The following is a 14476-nucleotide window of genomic DNA, read 5'->3' on the forward strand; positions in this document are numbered from 1 at the left end:
CTTTAACCAGCAATGCCACCCCACCTCCCCTTCCTTCATGTCTATCCCTCCTGAATATTGAATATCCCTGAACGTTGAGCTCCCATCCTTGGTCACCCTGGAGCCATGTCTCTGTGATCCCAACTATATCATAATCATTAATAACAATCTGCACTTTCAATTTATCCACCTTGTTACGAATGCTCCTGGCATTGACACACAAAGCCTTCAGGCACTCTTTTACAACTCTCTTAGCCCTTATACAATTATGTTGAAAAGTGGCCCTTTTTGATGCTTGCCCTGGATTTGTCGGCCTGCCACTTTTACTTTTCTCCTTTCTACTTTTTGCTTCTACCCTCACTTTACACCCCTCTGTCTCTCTGCACTGGTTCCCATCCCCCTGTTGTGAACTAACCTCCTCTCGCCTAGCCTCTTTAATTTGATTCCCATCCCCCAACCATTCTAGTTTAAAGTCACCTCAGTAGCCCTCGCTAATCTCCCTGCCAGGATATTGGTCCCCCTAGGATTCAAGTGTAACCCGTCCTTTTTGTACAGGTCACGCCTGCGCCAAAAAGAGGTCCCAATGATCCAAAAACTTGAATCCCTGCCTCCTGCTCCAATCCCTCAGCCACGCATTAATCCTCCACCTCATCGCATTCCTACTCTCACTGTCGCGTGGCACAGGCAGTAATCCCGAGATTACTACCTTTGCAGTCCTTTTTCTTGTGACGAGAATACACATAAAATTAAGATGTTTGCTGGCCTGGGCTAGCATCAGTGGCATCAGCAGTTGGTCTGCCACCTGCCCTCAGGGGAAGGAGAGATAACGAACAATGGAGCAGCGTCTGGAGATGTGTAATGAAGGGATGTGGGAGAGAGAGAGCTGTCTGGAGCGGCTCCCCCCTTTGAACCCTGAACTGTTTGAAGTGATGGACAGGCGATACCCCAGCAGGGGGATAAAAAGGGACAGGTTCGCTGAGACAGACACACACGCCACCCGAGGTAACGAGACCCTGGAAGCGGTGCGCCTCTCACGAGTGGGTGAGAAGTACCAGACAACGACCAGGGTGGAAAGGTATGATCAGCGGGAACCCGGTGTGTGTCCACCCTTGCCTGGGTGCCGGGTTCACTGCAGAGGATCGACCGCATCTGGAGGAGGGGTCACAGTCGGTGACCTCAGGTGACATCACCAAGGACCTGCCCAAAAGTTGCTTGTGAGCAATCTCGCCGGTCTGTGAGTGAAGCCGTTCTGAATGATCAGTTGTTCCTGTTCTATCTCTCTCTTCCCCCACGTTGTCTATCGCCATGGCAACAATTACTGCGAACTGAACTTTGAGTCACTTTGAAATTTGGTCATTTACCCCTAGACAACGATAGAGCTTGATTGATGCTGTTATCTTAATTCTGTGCACATGTGTGTTTATCATCACTGAACTGTTGCATTTATTATCCTTTCGATTACTGTGTTGCTTGTTTCTTTAATAAAACTTTCTTAGTTCTAGTACTCCAGACTCCAACTGAGTGATCCATTTCTGCTGGTTTGGCAACCCAGTTACGGGGTACGTAACATTCTCAACTCCCTTCCTAGCTCCCTATATTCTCCTTTCAGGACCTCATCCCTTTTCCTACCTATGTCATTGGTACCTATATGTACCACGACATCTGGCTCCTCACCCTCCCACTTCAGGATATCTTGGACACGATCAGAGATATCCCGGACCCTGGCACCAGGGAGGCAAACTACCATCCGGGTCTCTGGACTGCGTCCACAGAATCGCCTATCTGACCCCCTTACTATCGAGTCCCCTATCACAACTGCCCTCCTCTTCCTTTCCCTACCCTTCTGAGCTACGGGGCCGGACTCTGTGCCGGAGGCACGGCCACTGTTGCTTCTCCCAGGTAGGCTGTCCCCCCCAACAGTACTCAAACAGGAGTACCTATTGTTAAGGGGCACAGCCACCGGGGTACTCTCTATTACCTGACTCTTCCCCTTCCCCCTCCTAACCGTGACCCACTGGTCTGCCTCCTGTGGCCCCGGTGTGACCACCTGCCTATTATAAAAAAAATTATTTAGTTTATGAACTAATCGCAGAGAGTCAGCTGCACTGCAGTTGTTTATTAAAGATGCTGACAGAAAAAAGAGTTTGTTCAGCAGAACACAGATTTCATGAAGCTGGCCTAGAGGTTTGGGTTGTTTCTTTCACAGATGCATAAGTACAATTTGTCTGAACAAAGTTGATTTTAAAACATTTTGCATGGGAATATTTAATTGATTGGGCAGATTTTAAGGAAGAAAGAACATGAAAGCTCTGAGGATCTTGAACATCTTGATTTCTAAAGTATTTTGGAGTCCATGAGGTATTTTCAAATTCTGTAGGGGAACCTAACACATTTTTTTACTATTTGTGTGATTTGATCACCTCTTCAGGTGCGAAGGCGAAGGACAAACTGGGGTTCAGTTCGCTTCAGCGGTGAACTAACTCTGCAGCTGTGGCCTGCAACTATCGACACTCAGCTCAGTGTTGAACTGGCTCTGTGGCTATGGACTACAGCCATCGGGCTTCTAGACTGGCTCATTCAACACAGTGCTGAACTGGCTTTGTGGCTACAGACTCTTTTTGCGTTAATGTTCTCTGTGTTATTTGTTTACTTTTTTATTAAATGCATGATTTGTTCTTCTTTTCACACATTGGGTGGTTGATCATCTTTGTTGTGTGGGTTTTTTTAAAAGGTTCTATTGTGTTTTTTTGTTTTGTGGTTGCCTGCAAGAAGACAAATCTCAAGGTTGTATACGGTATACATACTATGACAATAAATGCATTTTGAACTTTGACCCTTTAACTGACAGATAAAACCAAAACCAAAACTTATAAATGTAAATATAAATTGGTTCACTCTACTGAACTGAACTCTGATTTGTCTCATGCCTTTTTATATTTTCTTATGACATCCCATTCTTTCACTTATTTCCTGGTAACATTGCCTCTTCCAGGTTCATCAACAGATTCTCCTGACATCCACATGGATCAGGAGTAATTGACACTGGCCATTTAACCTACTAAACAGTGCACCTTTGTGAGAGGAAATTGGAGCACTGTTGGGAAATGTATGTAATCACGTGGAGGACATGCAAACTTCATACATGAAGTATTGGATTGAACTCAGCACTATGAAACTGTGAGGCCTCAGCACTACATACTGAACACTGCCACCTGAACCCAAAGAAATGTTTATCTCAAAATTCACCACTTTACTTACAGCAGGAGTACCTTAAGCTACAGTGGCTGAAGGCAGATGCATGTCACTATCTGCTCATTAGATCCTCATGATGGGCGTTAAATGCAAGCCCTCCCATCCAAAAATTTGAAAAAAAAGATAAATATTAGCTTTATTTGTCACAAATATTGCAACATAAAGATATCATTTACGTCAATGACCTGCAAGTCTGTGGATGTACTGGGGCTGTCGGTAAGTATCACCATGTTTCCAGTGCCAACATGGCACGCCCACAACTTACTACCAGTGCGTCTTTCGGAATGTGAGAGAAAGCTGAAACACCCTGAGGAAACTCACATGGTCATAGGAGGAACGCACAAATCACAGTAGGAACTAAACTCTGGTCACACTACCCTGCCACCTCTGCGCTACCATGCCGACCTTATTCTTAATTAAACATTTTCTTTGTGATCAGGTGAAATAACAGACGGGAATCTTTAATATTAAAGTGATGAAAATAAACTTTATAAAGTAAGAAGTAAAAGCAATTTTGGAAATAAAGTGTTTCCACAGAAGTTCCGATGAAGGGAATGACGTTCATATTGTAACAATAAGGATCAGGAAAGGTGCTGGAAGGATTTCTCTTCACTACACATGAATACTCTGCCAGTATCAATAATAAATGCAGAATCCATAATAATTCTCAAGAGAGCTGGATAAGCATTTGAAAAAGAGAAAAAAAAGACATGGGTAACAGCAGGGAAATGGAAAGAAAAATAGGAAGTTCTTTAAATGAGCAGGCATAATCCCAGTGCATCTAACTGACTTCAGTCATTCTATTATTTTATTCTGACCTCACAGCAGAAAGAAGAGCAATGAGAATAATTTAGCAGATGTACATTTAGAAGAGAATCAAATGCTATACTAATAGCTGAAGCATGTGAGACTTTGACTGATCTTAGTTTAGAGACGTGAATAGAAATTTCAGCACAATTCAGTCCCCATCCTACCCCCACCAACTGTGCAAACACACATGCACACCTTTAGCTATATCAAAAATGTCTCATTCCCTCTCATTATGATGCACCAGAAGGTCCTCCTCCAGTTCCTTCATCCATTGGAAATTGCAACACAGGAAACTGGTAATTGTCCTTGAGTAAATGGTGGAAGGCATCATCTTGAACAGCCAGACAGTATGAGGGTACCTTCACAGTGCTATCCAGTTGAAAGTTCAAACAATTTGATTTGTGACATTTAAGGGACAACAATAAATGTCCAAGTCAGGATTGTCGCATGTAAACCTGCTGCTCTTTAATCATCCTTTGAAATACTCCTTGTTTTATTGTCCCAGATTGAGCAGGAATGGTAGACTATCCGTTAAACAAATACAATGTCCTGCACACAGGAACAAGGATTAATGTTCAAAATGGAGTAATATGATCCCCATATGCTATCAGTCAGCTACTCTAGATGGAGTCATGAACAACCATCTATCCTGTCCATTGGCCAGAGATGATAGAAGCTGCAGATCTGGAAGGTGCGGCTCAAGAAACTGCTACATTCCATTCTGTACACTGTACAGAATATTTTATCTAATACAAAAATAGTTCATGAGGTAATTATTTAAAACTATTGGTACTGATCAAATGAATAGCATTATCCTGAATAGCATTCAGGATAGCATTACTTGTGAAGCAATAATTTCTGCATATATCATTTTGTTTAATTAAAAGTCAAAGGTAAATCTTCCCATCCCACCTACCATCTCCCCTGTTTTATCATCTCAGGCCTGGATGTTGTAAATATGATTTATTATGTGTAGACATAGAATACTTAATTTTGAGAAGTTGTGAAAGGAACTAAATATTTTGTTGTCATAAATAAATAATTAGATAAATAAACAAATAAACAAACAGGAATCAACTCATAGATGTTACCAGCTACAATGGAGCTAGATAGTTTGAATGTAACTCACTGAACACGTTATGGTGACTAACTGCCATGATAAAGCATCATTAACGACTCCCTCTGTAAGATCCCTCATGATTTTGATTTGTTTGATAGTGCAGACATCCATTTCTTGATGATATGTAGAGTACTTGGAATCTGTGATGGTAGTGAATTCAGGAAAATTAATCAACTACCCAGCCCTTCTGAAGATTGGTACAAATAATACAGAATTGATAAAACAATAGTTGATTATTTGCTAATTATTTAAAAAATCTCTAACAATCAAAACACAAAGTAATGAAGGTCATGGCTATAACATTGTCTTTTTGGAGGCTCATTTTCACATATTTCAACCTGTAAATTATCTTTTTAACAAAAAATTATTCAGCAAAAATTCCACTGTCCTTTCAAAAGTTTGATGCCAAGCTGCAAAAGAAATCCTGAAAAGACACCTTACTCACCATTACATTCATTTTGCCAACGACCTGAACCCAAGAACATTGTTACTGACTCACTCACCTATGGAACTTAGAAGAGCACAAATATTAAAGGGGAAGATCTTTGACAACATAAGCTGGTATAGAAACAATTGTTAGAATTACAATGGCCTACACTGTGCTCTCAATAGTAAAAGAACAACATTCACCATTCACGGAACTGACAACTTACAGAAATATTTTGTGGATTTGCCAGTTTGAATTTCAATAAATCTGACATCTGTCTCAGTGTGGTGCCCTCTGTTAAAGACAGGCCAGATAATAGAAAGCCTCTTCATCTGATTAGAATGAAGAATTCTCTTGAGAACAATAGAAAGAAATAATGTGAAAAATAGAAGGAAATATAAATAAGTAGAGACAGTTAAAGATTAAGAAAATGCAGATTAAAGGGTGTCAGATTTAAAAAAACTGCTAGAGTCATAGTCATGAAGAAGTACAGCACAGAAATAGGTCTTTCAGCCCATCTAATCCATGCTGAACTATTTAAACTGCTTATTCCTATCAACCTGCGCGGGGACCATAGCCCTGAAGAATTAATTTTACTTTTCTTTTTAAATCTCCAGCATTTATATTCTGACAGTGATGCCACATTGCAAAATATTTCTGTTCAATGGGGAACCGTCAGAGGGTGTGTTCAATGGGAATTGTCAATTATCACATTGTTGAAAGTTCACTTTTGAATGCAGTAACACTTACTTCCATCAAGGAGAATTCTTGGTAAGTTCACAATATTCCAAACATTTCAAAAGCAAATATATAAGCAATTACTACAATATTAATATACATAGTCATAGTCATAGTCATACTTTATTGATCCCGGGGGAAATTGGTTTTCGTTACAGTTGCACCATAAATAATAAATAGTAATAGAACCATAAATAGTTAAATATTAATATGTAAATTATGCCAGTAAATAAGTCCAGGACCAGCCTATTGGCTCAGGGTATCTGACCCTCCAAGGGAGGAGTTGTAAAGTTTGATGGCCACAGGCAGGAATGACTTCCTGTGACGCTCTGTGTTGCATCTCGGTGGAATGAGTCTCTGGCTGAATGTATTCCTGTGCCCACCCAGTACATTATGTAGTGGATGGGAGACATTGACCAAGATGGCATGCAACTTAGACAGCATCCTCTTTTCAGACACCACCATCAGAGAGTCCATTTCCATCCCCACAACATCACTGGCCTTACGAATGAGTTTGTTGATTCTGTTGGTGTTTGCTACCCTCAGCCTGCTGCCCTAGCACACAACAGCAAACATGATAACACTGGCCACCATAGACTCGTAGAACATCCTCAGCATCGTCCAGCAGATGTTAAAGGACCTCATTCTCCTCAGGAAACAGAGACAGCTCTGACCCTTCTTGTAGACAGCCTCAGTGTTCTTTGACCAGTCCAGTTTATTGTCAATTCGTATCCCCAAGTATTTGTAATCCTCCACCATGTCCACACTGTCCCCCTGGATGGAAACAGGGGTCGCCGGCACCTTAGCTCTCCTCAGGTCTACCACCAGCTCCTGAGTCTTTTTTCACATTAAGCTGCAGATAATTCTGCTCACACCATGTGACAAAGTTTCCTACCATAGCCCTGTACTCAGCCTCATCTCCCTTGCTGATGCATCCAACTATGGCAGAGTCATATACTGACATGAGGACCAAAATTTCTCTGACAATAACATACATTTCTGAGTATATGTGGTTGTTAGAAGTTGGTATTAGATATACCCTATAGTAACAATGCAGGTACCCTTCAGGGCTGTGTACGAAGCCCCTTCCTTTATCTCTGCATACACATGACTGTGTTGCCAACCACAGCTCCACCTATCATTAAATTTGCTGACAATATTACATTGATTGGCCTAATCTCAAATAATAATGCGGCAGCCTGCAGAGAAGAAGTCATCACCCTGACACAGTGGTGTCAAGAAAAGAAACTCTCCCTCAATGTCGCAAGAACAAAGCAGCTGGTTGTGGACTACAGGAGGAATGGAGACAGGCTAACTCCTATTGACATCAATGGATCTAGGGTTGAGAGGGTAAACAGCTTTATGTTCCTCAGCATAAACGTCATCAAGGATCTCACATGGTCTGCACACATCAGCTGTGTGGTGAAAAAGGCACAACAGCGTCTCTTTTAACTCAGACGGTTGAAGAAGTTTAGTATGGGCCTCCAAATCCTAAGAAATTTCTACAGGGGCACAACTGAGAGCATCCTGACTGGCTGCATCATTGCCTGATATGGGAACTGCACTTCCTTCAGTCGCAGGACTCTACAGAGAGTGGAGCTGACAGCCAGCACATCTGTAGATGTGAACTTCCCACTATTCAGGATATTTACAAAGACAGGTGTGTAAAAAGGGCCTGAAGGATCATTGGGGACCTGAGTCACCCCAACCACAAATTGTTCCAGCTACTACTATTTGGGAAATGGTACCACAGCATAAAAGCCAGGACAAACAGGCTCCGGGACAGCTTCTTCCACTAGCCATCAGACTGATTAATTCATGCTGATACAATTGTATTTCTGTGTTATATTGACTGATGTTGTACATACTATTTATTGCAAATTACTGTAAATTGCACATTGCACATTTAGACAGAGACATAATGTAAAGATTTTTACTCCTCACGCATATGAAGGATGTAAGTAATAAAGTCAATTCAATTCAGAAGTTGGTATTAGGTATACCCTATAGGAACAGTGACACCTCTTTCTTCCTTATTAGGGAGAGAGAGAGCCTGTGGTATGTCGAATACTGGGTGAACGAGTAGTCTTTGGGGTACTGCAAGTCTGTGTCTTTATTGATGCTTTGCCGCATGCTTGAGTGTTCGGGGGGGGGTGCCGTTGCTTCTTTGCATGGGGGAGGGGGGTCATAGGTGTCATTGCTTTTCTGCTATTTATGCTTGGGAGGGGGGAGCTAGAGGGGGATTTCGGGTTCTAACATTTAACTGTCATTCATTCTTTGGGCACTCCTCTGTTTTCGTGGATGTTTGCAAAGAAGAATATTAGGATGTATATTGTATACATTTCTCTGACATTAAATTGTACCTATTGAAACCTGTTGAAACATCTGAAAGCCTCAATATCTATTAATAAAGCAAAAATTGGCTTTGGAGTGTTCAATTATTTCCAGGTCAATGCTAGCATCGGTATGCTTTACAACCATATTTAACCTTCTGTCGGGCCAGAAATTCTAAATAGCTTGCACAGGTAATGAATAGATAAGAACTGTCTTCATTTTTTGATGGACGTCAAATGAACAGCTGGCTGAAATGGATATTGAAAGTTTGTACTGTCATTTTAGACTCCTACCTTCAGAACACACGAGTTTTCTTTCACACCTGGCTCAGAGTGTGTTTAGAGCCTATCATATTATGAGCAAACTTGTAAGTGCAACTGCTTATACAGTTTTAGCAGATGCACTGTGATAATTTCACACAGTTAAAGCAAATCACTGCAAAGGCATACATTTGTATTTTTTAAGTTCAAGCAGGACACATACATCGTATCGTGTTCAATGTTCGTCATTTCAACGTTAACATCGAGAAGTGCCATAGTCTCATTTAAGCTTTTGGTAGGACAGAACTCAAAACACTTTCCATAGATAACCTGTAGAGGAGTACAGTCTTAGAGTCATACAGTGTTACAGCAGGAAGCAGGCCCTTCAGTCTGTCTGGTTCATGCTGACCAAAATTTCCATCTAAGCCAATCCCATTTGCCTGGGTTTGGCCCATGTCACTCTAAATCAATGTGGAGGGAATAGTAGCCCTTGTGATTCATGAACAGTTACAAATTCAGAAGGGAGAAGCAAAATACTGCAGCAAAAAGCTTCTACAAACCTTGAGGAAGTCCAGAACCTTAGGACCTGCTCAATTTGGAAAAACAGATATTCTCTTGACCGAAGGACATCAGTGACCTATTAATTTGACAATATGATATAGAATACGCCACCTGGGTCATAAACTGTTCTGTATCCATTCAATAATGTATTATGTTTCATTCCAATCAGAAGAGATTCAACTCTTGTGGGAACTCCTTATTTTCAGTTCATGTGTTTGGATTTTTTCTCTGTGGCTTCCTGGCTCTTCATATGCTTGTTTTGAAACTTCTGACCTTAAAAATTGTTGATTTTATCATGTAGAAGTGCTGTTTTCATTAGCTTAAATGAATTATAAAAGGTGTTTCTGTTTGGAAAATTTTAAGTTAAGGAGATGTTGGAAAGTACAATACCTGCAGCCATTAAGGGATAGATGATTCCCCTGCAAGAGAAGTTGTCTAATATCATTTGTAATGGAACTCTGTTGGAAATTTAAACTTTTTAAAGATTACAGACCACTTTTACTTCCACTTCTATATGCTCTCTTTTCTGCTTTGAGGTCAAGGCTTTCACTTCTGAGTAGGTTTCTACTTCTTTTAAATATTGGACCTTCAAATGTGGATCCAGATTAAACTTAGTACATGAAGCAAAGGGTCATGGTTATTGAGTGTTTTCATGACTGGAAAGCTTGGAAGGGTGGAACGCCACAGGGCACAGTGCTCAGTCCATTGTTTATACAATATATATCAATAATATAACCGTATAGAGTCATAGAAAGATACAGCATGGAAACAAGCCCTTCAGCCCATCAAGTCCATGACAACCATCAACCACATATTTACATTAATCCTACAATAATCCTATTTTCCCATCAACTCCGTCCCAATTCTACCACTCATCAGGGTCAATTCAGTGACTAATTAACTTACCAAATAACTTACTTCTGGAATGCTGTTCGGAGCTGGAGCATCCAATAGAAACCCATGCGATCAGGAAGAGAGGATGCAAAATCCACACAGACAACACAAGAAGTTAGGATTGAACTTGGACCAGTGGAGCCGTGAGGCCCCACAGCATGAGGAGAATGATTAAAAAGTTTCCAAGTAGTACAAAATCAGCTATGTGGTTCGTAGAGAAAAGTAAAGCTTTCGACAACAGGAAGCATTAGGGATCTCAAAATCACTGCTGATAGGGTGGCAGAGGCAGAAGCCCTCATCATATTTTTAGGTAGTCCCATATTGTGCACATGTGGATCTGAAACCAGTGCTGTAAGGTGAGATTGGGTGAGATAGCTCTTTTTCAAATGGCACAGACACAATGGATTAGATGACCTCCTATTGTGTTAAAAGATTTTCTATGATCTTATGAAATTTCCTCACAGTATCTAGTACGCTAAATGAAAGGCAGAAAACATTGGAAATTGCAGTTGTATTTTCTTATGATCTCTGTATGGTATAGAAAAGAAAGTGCATCTCTACAACAGAGGTATTGTTCTCCAGCTGTCCCCAATCCACATTAAGCTTAGTCTCCATATCTTGCACAATTGATACAGGCTCAAAAGCCCAAATCTTCAAAATATTTTACCGAGATCTATCAATTCCTCCAACAGAACTAAAACTGGCCCTATTCCCAATTTACAAAGACTCATTTGTAAATTCTGTCAACCACGTTCACTTAGACATGCTTCAAATTACAACTGGATTTTCAGGTATGGCAGGAAATGTCATTTTTCTTGCATTATGTGTCAAATTTTTAGATTACTCTCTCCTGGAAATGAACGATTACAAGATTTGAAAACTTAATATTCATTCTCTAGAGAGGAATGTACTGTTTATGCCAAGTTCATTGCTAAACTTGGGCTCCAATTGTTAGTGCTGATTTATCTCCATTTAATGAGATATGCAGGAAATTTGACCATAGCTGACATATAATTCTGCTATCAGCAAAATTTTATCTAAATTTACAAAGTGCAGTTTTTTATACATTATAAATTATAATTTATTAATTATAAATGTCGGAACTAGATTCCATAATGGACCGTCAGGGGAAATTCCAGGCCTTAATCTCCTTCTTAGCCAACAGCGATATTTTACCACCAAAGTGTTTACAGCCTGCCAAGAATGTTAAACTTTAAGGAAACCATGAATAACAGCCACCAGTCATTACGTGCCCTATTGCATAATGTTGCTATTATGTGCAGAACATGTCACAATCTTTCATAAGAAGAAGCTGAGGTGACTTTTGTAAGAATGTTCAAGGGAAAGTTGTATGTCTCCAAGAGGAAGAAGGAAATTAAAAAATACTATGACATAGGGTGGGACAAGGCTTAGTGGTACGTAAATCAGTCAGGAAGAAAAGCCTGTCCTTTATAAGTTATGCATTATTCTATATAATTATAGGATTCAGTACCTCCAATTCATTTTCAATCATCATGAAAGAATTACACAAATCAATGCCCCAAGCAGTGTTGCAACCCTTTCATTTTCCAATCCGACTACAGTATGTCTATACTACACCTGACCCCACAACGGCAAGAGTTAGCATGCCTCTTGCATAACCAGACATTCTGCTTTCAAGACCCATAACAGCTGAGCATCATCCAAAGATGCTGCTACTTACTGATTTGAGCGAAAACTTGCTGATGGCCAATGAAACAAAAAAAAAAGCAACTAAATACTTTGTTATTCATGCTCCTTCGGGTAAACGATTGAGGAATCAGTGTCTGTGGCTTCCTTGTTTCCTTGCCAGAGTTGAGCAGAATCGCATGTATGATATGGCATTTTTGCAGTTTGACTGGAGTCTTGCTAGGGGCGGACAGTTGCAATGTCTCCAGGCTGGAGTTGATCGAGCAGGCTTGGAGGCAATTCAATGTGCTGGAGGCAGGGCATGGAAAGTTTTGAGATTTGATAGATTTAAGAGCCCAGCTGAGTTGAAAAGGTCATGTAATTCAACATGGCAGAGCTGAGGCAAGGTTAGATCTAAGGTTTGTTTGACTTAGGAGCTGAGGAAAGATCGAGATTTAAGAGCTGAGCCAAATTGGAAAGGTCGGGTACCAGCCTCATCGAGGCGATGGAGCCTGAGCCCAAAGGCGAGGAACAACCTGAGATTTGGATGATTTGAGTGCTGGGCCAGACTGAAGTGGTCAGGGTTTCGGGGTCAGAAGCGAGAGACGGACTGGTTCGGCTCACTGCTCCACAGGCTTCTGTGGATTTCTGAATCAGCTGCAGTGATGCTTGGCATTGTGAACTTCAGATACGAATGTTGTCTGCTTGCTACATTGTCTGCACAAGTGAACTTCTTTTCTCTCTGCATATTGGGTGTTTGACAGTCTTCTTTTGTTTTTAATGGGTTCTGTTGGGGTCCTATGTTTCATGTCTGCCTGTAAGGAGGTGAATTTCAAGTTTGTATAAAGTATACATAATTTGATAATAAATATACTTTAAACTTTTAACTTTGATATAATTGAAAAACAAATATAATTGGAGTGATACTGCCACCAAATTGATTGTGGGTATCAAAGTGCATTCACAGGGTCTGCCAATGTTTGCCATTTAAAGGTATTCAAATATTTGAAACGTTGAGTAGATTTAATCTGGAAGATGGCAAGAACTTGACAGTTCATTGGAGTAATTATCTCATAATCAAAACCAACAGCACTTCTGAGAATTGAAGGACAGTGCAATGGTAAACAATAAGAATATTTCCTTCCAGTAAACCAACCAGGTAGACAATTACTATGTGCCTTCCCTGAATGGTACACCACTATTTTCCTTGGTTTTTGCTCCATAGTAATAGAAGAAAGTAATGCTAGTACACATGTAAAGGCCGGAGCTCTGCCTCCAACAAAGTTTTTAACTAATATATGCCATAGAAATCAGAAACTGTTTTTGTTAACTTCCATCAAGGCCAGTTGCACAAGCTGAGTTTTTGCTGCTGCTTCCTTCCACCCTATTCATAGTATTTTTCCATTTCGTTCTTCCTCCTAGACTATAAGACTATAAGATATAGGAGCAGAGTTAGGCGATCTGGCCCATTGAGTCTGCTCTGTCATTTCATCATGGCTGATCCAATTTTCCTCTCAGCTCCAATCTCCTGACTTCCTCCTGTATCCCTTCATGCCCTGACCAATCAAGAATTTGCCTTAAATATACATAAAGACTTGGCCTCCACAGCTGCCTGTGCCAAAGAATTCCACAGATTCACCTCTCTCTGGCTGAAGAAATTCCACCTCACCTTCTTTCTAAAAGGAGGCTCTAGTCTTAGACTCTCCCACCATATGAAACATCCTCTCCACATCAACTCTATCAAGGTCTTTCACCATTCAATAGGTTTCAATTCGGTCACACTTCATTCTTCTGAATTCTAGTGAATCCAGATCCAGAGCCATCAAACATTTCAGATGGCGAGCCATTCAACCCTGGAATTATTTTTGTGAATCTCCTTTGAACCCTCTCCAGGTTCAGCACATCTTTTCTAAAATAAGGGGCTCAAATCTGCTTGCATACTCCAAGTGAGGCCTCTCCAGTGCTTTATAAAGACTCAATATTACATCCTTGTTTTTATATACTAGTCCTTTTGAAATGAATGCTAACATTGCATTTGCCTTCCTCCATAGACTCAACCTGCAAATTAACCTTTAGGGAATCCTACACAAGGACTGCCAAGTCCCTTGCACCTCAGTTTTTTTTTGTATTTTTTTCCATTTGTAAAATAGTTAACACTTTAATTTCTTCTACCAAAGTGCATGGCCATACTCTTTCTGACACTGTACTCCTTCATGTTCTGATTTCTTCCTCCTTCTTGTCCAGTCCCAATGAAGGGTTTCGAACTGGAAAATCAACTGTTTATTCCTCTGTATAGACACTGCTTGACCTATTTCGTTCCTCCAGCACTTTGTGTTTGTTACTCTGGATTTCCAGCATCTGCTGAATATCTTGTGTTTGTGAATTCCTGAAAGCTTAACTATGAGTCTAAACATGCACTTAGAAACAGGGTTGCCGAATGAAGGTCAGCTGTAT

This window comes from Mobula hypostoma, chromosome 7 (assembly GCF_963921235.1).
Source record: "Mobula hypostoma chromosome 7, sMobHyp1.1, whole genome shotgun sequence".
NCBI lineage: Eukaryota > Metazoa > Chordata > Chondrichthyes > Myliobatiformes > Myliobatidae > Mobula > Mobula hypostoma.